The sequence below is a fragment of the Corylus avellana genome, chromosome ca10 (assembly GCF_901000735.1).
Source record: "Corylus avellana chromosome ca10, CavTom2PMs-1.0".
NCBI lineage: Eukaryota > Viridiplantae > Streptophyta > Magnoliopsida > Fagales > Betulaceae > Corylus > Corylus avellana.
Window position 1 is genome coordinate 12,126,749 of NC_081550.1, and position 5,700 is coordinate 12,132,448.

The 5,700-nt window shown below is 36.6% G+C and overlaps 1 non-coding gene across 1 annotated transcript; it reads right to left on the reverse strand.

Annotated features, from left to right (window-relative positions):
- Positions 1–4,242: 4,242 nt before the first annotated feature.
- LOC132164850 (small nucleolar RNA R71) lies at positions 4,243–4,349 on the reverse strand. Its single transcript, XR_009438449.1, has one exon. It is a non-coding gene; the product is annotated as a small nucleolar RNA R71 (small nucleolar RNA).
- Between the last annotated feature and the right edge of the window lie 1,351 nt (positions 4,350–5,700).

Consider the following 5,700-nt stretch of genomic DNA (forward strand, 5'->3'; position numbering starts at 1 on the left):
TACATGTATTAATCCTTTAGTTTGGTTAATTTATGCCATTTTACTTCCTTTTAGTATTTTCTTTGTTTTATAGGTTTTTTAAAGGAAAGAAAGTGTTTCCGGAAAAGTTTGAAGCTTAAAAGGCAAATTGGGAAAACCTAGAAGATATGGTTAAGCTTATCCAATCATGGTAAAGTTTAATCAAATAAAGAAAATGATTAAATCGGAATTTTTCAAATTGGAGTCAAAATCGGATTGGAGGCAAAATCGGATTCTGCATACCTCTTGGTATTTTGACCATAACGTTTAGCTCAAATATCCACTTGAGATGATTCAAGTGGCATGGGAAAGCTAACTCACAATTCCAAAAATCATTGTGAAATATCATTTTACCAATTCGGAGTGTTGCAATGCCAAAATCACCCCGTAAGATGCGACCGCAATTTTGGGCGAATCCTATTCCGATTTGGACTTAGGTTTTCTTTATCCTAATTGGACTTTGACTTAAATCTCCAAAATTCTTAGGATTACTAGGGCTTCTTGGACTCTCCTAAGCCCTATAAATAGACCTTTATGCCACACAATTCAAAAGACAATTGAGGAGACAACTTTGGGGAGAGGAATTGGAGGCTACTTCTAGGAGCAGTTTTCGGTTCTTTCCTTACCTTTTCTTTCTTTTTTTTTTTCTTTTTTTTTTTTTTTTTTTAATTATGTGTAACTAACTCTTAAGGAGGGCTAGATTAAAGCCTTAATTATGTTTATCTAATATTTTAATATTGGCGCCTTTGTGATAATCATATTGTGTTGCTTAACTTGATTAATTCATATTTTCTTGAATTCCTCATATGTATGTGATTGGCCATCATATGCATGTGGTATTGACTAGTTAGTTAAATCAATTTAGATGATCGAGTCCTAAGTTTAACATAAGTAACAAAAGAAATCCACACCAGATTCTTGGGTTAATCAACATGAGGAACCTGGAGTAGACACCCATGCCCTAGGCCTTATGTGTTTGTCGATATCCATAGATTTATGCTTTCTTTAAAAACAACTTAGTAGACACCCATACTAAATCCTTTAAGAAATAAAAGAATTAGAGTAGACACCCATGCATAATTCATTGCTTATTGATGCAGGAGGAATTTTAGAAAATTGTTATTTTAATTATGCATGTATGTTTTAGTTTTCCTTTTTCAATAAGGATTGGGTTTTTCCTTTTCTATTAGGATTTGTTTTCCTTTTCCAATTAGGTTTGCTTTTCCTTTTCCTTGTTAGTTTAGGAGGTGCCTAGCCTATATAAAGGCATCTAGTCTTTGTTGTTTTTCAATCCAGTTTATACTATCAATTAAATTTAAGTCTTTCAGAGTTATTTCTCTGTTTGCTTATTTGGGGCACTTAGGGATTTTCTCTTCCCTACTTGTTATTTTCTCTCTTCCTGAATTCCCTTTTCTATCTTCAAATCTTAGTTTCTGCTGCTTTTATACGCTGTCAGAACAATCCTAGTTCTGCCCGGCGTCAGTTGGTATCAGAGCTTAGCGTCTTCTTGGGATTAATTTTTTCATTAGTTTTTCATGACTAGTGGTCGTGGTCGACGTGGACAGGTTCCGAAGGAGGAAGTCCCTTACCATGAGCGCAGTATATAAGACGTGATGATTGAAGATTTGCAAAGGCAGGTTGCGGAGTTAACCCAGTGTCTAGCGGCGCAAAACTTGGAGATGTATTGCGATATTGACGGTCGCAATTCAAAATCCAATTTTGAGAACCCGTATCACAAGCCTGTTCTATTTTGGGAACAGCGTGTTCGGGATGAACGACATGGAGATTTAGACTTTGGAATTAAGTTTGTTGATGAAGAGTTTCAATATGAGGAAGATGTTGAAGATCCTTCTCAATGTTTCGTGGATTGGAATTCTCCACCAACTTATGATACATATTGATGTGTGCCAAATATTGCATATTTGGACCCCTTAATTTACTTGTGTTAATCCTTTAGCTGTGTTATTATCTGATGTTCTGTGTTAGTTTTGTGTTTTTAGTATTTTGTAGGTGTTGAAGAAAAACTACTTTTTGGAAGAAAACATACTTTGAGAAGACCTAGATGATATGGTTAAGTTTAACCAAATCCAAGAAATGGGTAAATCGGATTAAGGATAAGATTGGATAAAATTTCGAATTGGATTCAAATTCAGATTCTACATGTCTCAGTATTTTGACCATAACTTTTCGCTCACATATCCGATTGAGGTGATTCAAGTGGCGTTGGAAAGCTAACTCAAAATAATACAATTCATTGTGAAATAGGATTTTGCTAATTCGGACGTTTACTATTCCAAAATCGTCCCGTAATTAAATGGTACAAACCTGGACGAATTGTATCCGATTTCAACTTGTAAAACCCTAAGTTTTAGGTCTATAAATAGGGAATTATCAGATTAGTTGAGGGGCTACGAATTTGAAGATTGCAGAGGAGAAAGAAGAGAGTTTAAGGTTTTCCTAACTTTTGAATCTCTACTTTGTGATTCTTATTTGTAAGTACTCGATTTTACATTATGAATTCAATCAATTTTGTTTTGTCTTTCAATAACATGAGAGGCTAAACCTTCAACTAAGGTTGAAGATGAAGCCTCACTTATGATTAGCAACTTTGTTTCATGTATGTAATATTTCCCAATTTAATGGTTTAATTGCTCTATTGTTTTACTTCTAATCAATTGGATTGAATAACTCTTGGATATCTTTTGTGATTCAAGGATACACTTGATGATTTAAGATTATTCAATATAATTGATTGCTTGGTTTTCTTTGTTAAAAATTGGATTTCCCCTGTGATTTATTCTCTGGATACAATTGATGTTTTGATAAAGATTGGATATTTTCTTGTGATTTACGGATACAGTTAATGATTTGATCGAATATTGGATTTCTTTTGTGATTTGGGTTATGAATGGATACATGGGATCTTTTGATTAATTCTTTGAAGCAATAGTAAAACAAACTTAAGATTTATATGTGAGAACTTTGGGGAATATTATAGATCATGAAATTATGTTGTTATGAATTTGTGAGTGTGGATTCTGAAACTTTAGTGTTTCGTCATAAGATTTCAATCACTTTAAATTGCTCATGCTTTTGTTTTTTTTTCATTCAAACAGAAAAATCTCTCAAAAATTTGGAACTAGATTAGGATTTAATTAATTTAGATTTAAAATTGCTTTCAAGAATACAATTCCCTGTGGGTTCGACCTCGCACTTGCAATCCATTAACTACAATTGATTCGTGCACTTGCGAGTTAAATAAATTTGCACAACAAGTTTTTGGCGCCGTTGCCGGGGAATTGTTTATTTTTTGAAACCAATTTATTTCTAGATCGGTTTTATTCTTCTACTAGTTATAATTAGGATTTTATTTTTCTGCAAGTTGTTTTGTTTTATTTGTGTTACTAATACAAATAAAAAAAAAATTAAAAAAAAAAGAAAGATTTTTCTTTGTGTTTTTTGTTGTTGTTTTGTTTGTGTTACAACCCTGCTACGATCGAGCACACTTGTAGCCAAGACAGCAACCACAACAGTTCAGTAGACTTTTGCCAAAATCTTTTGGTCCTTTTTTGTGAGTTTTTAGTTTCTGTTTAAATTAATTTCTGCTTGCAATTGTGTTTAGTTAGTTTAATATAATTTAATTTAGTTCAATTCATTTCAGTTTTTAGTTTATTAGTTTGTTAGCTTGTTAGCTTGTTAGTTCCTATTTGCATGTTCGGTCGTAGGGCTTTAAATCTGGAGTTAAACGCTTTTGATCCTGAAATTGAAAGAACAGCGAGAGAGAATCTAAGACAGCCACCAAACTCACCCACCAATTCTCAAAGTTCCGAGTCTGATTCAGAAAAGTCTGTTAAGATGGGAGAACGAAATCAACCTAGATCCCTCAGGGAGCTGTTCGTACCCAATATTACCAACACACCATCGTGTATAGTGTTGCCAGCTACTCGCTTCTAGTTGAAGCCGAGTACAATAGGCCACCTTCCTGCATTTAGAGGATTAGAGAATGAGGATCCATATGTTCATGTGAGGATTTTTTTGGAAATTTGCGACATTGTTAATATGCAAAATGCCCCAGCAGAAGCGGTGCGTCTTCGGTTATTCCCTCTGTCCCTACATGATAGGGCGAAATCCTGGCTACTCAACAATAGACCTGGATCTATCACTTCTTGGGATATGCTGCAAAGCAAATTTTACAACAAATTCTTCCCAATTTCCAAAATCAATAACCTCCGTCTACAGATCACCAATTTCAGACAGAAAGAAGGGGAAAGATTCACCGATAGTTGGGAGAAGTTTAAAGAGCTTACTATAAAATGCCCACCCCACGGGTTTGAGAATGAGGTGCTTGTTCAAATTTTCTATAGGGGACTAACACCAAGTGAGCGAAACTCACTTGAGACTATGAATGGTAGAGAATTCTTAAGTCTTACTGGGGATAAAGCCTATAAGACTTTGGACGAAATGGCTGAACGAGCACAACAATGGGATTTTCAAGATTGTTGGGACAGACAACAACCCACTCCCAAGACAGGAGGCATCCATGAGGTGAGGAATGATGCTGAATTAAGGGAAGAGTTCAAGGTTCTCAGGCGTCAGTTTGACACTATGGTCTTAAACAAATCAGTGAATGCAGCAGATACTTACCAAGTTGATGCATGCGGGTTATGTGAGAGTCAAATGCATTTCACTCAAAACTGCCCAACTCTGTCAACAGAGTATCCAACTGAGCAAGTCAATGCCTTCAATGAGTACAGAAAACCCACAACTGTACCGTCTTCTGAAACTTACAATCCAGGGTGGCGGAATCACCCTAATTTCTCTTGGAAGCAGAATCAACCACTGAACCAGAGAGATACATCCATTCAAGCTCAGAATCAGTTCAGGCCATCTCACCAAACTCAACCTCCTGCTTATCAATCCACCACTCAAGGGCCACAGCCTGCACCACAGTCATCACTGGAAGACATGATGAAAGCATTCATGCAATCAATGGATAAGAACATACAAGATATGAAGAATGCTACCCTGAGCAATTCCCAAGATATACAAGAGCTAAAAGGTTTCACCAATCAAGCTGTACAGGAAATGAGGAATTCCAACATGGCCAACAACAGAGACATACAAGAACTTAAGCAGGCTATGATCAACGTAGAAGGACAAGTTGGCCAGATAGCAAATCAAGTGGGGGAAAGAGAAAGAGGGAAGTTCCCTAGTCAACCCGTGCCTAACCCAAAAGGGCAATTTGTGATTGGAAGTTCCTCTACCTCTATGCATGGTCAGGAGCATGTACAAGCCATCACCACACTAAGGTCAGGCAAACAGGTGGATAATCAAGTGGTCATGCGTGAAGAGGCCACTAAGGCTGCAGAAGAGAAGGAAAACCTGGACAAGCCTACGGAAGACACAGGACCGGACATTGCCATTCCGATTACTGAGGATCCTTCCAAAAAGTATATACCCAAGGCTCCGTATCCAGAAAGACTGAAACCGCCAAAGAAGAGCTCGAAGTTCGATGATATTTTGGAAGTATTCAAGCAAGTGCAGATAAACATTCCATTCCTAGATGCCATCCAGCAAGTGCCTTCTTATGCCAAATTTCTGAAGGATTTGGTCACCATCAAGAGAAAGACGAACGTCCCCAAGAAAGCTTTCCTGACTGAGCAGGTCAGCTCTATCTTGCAA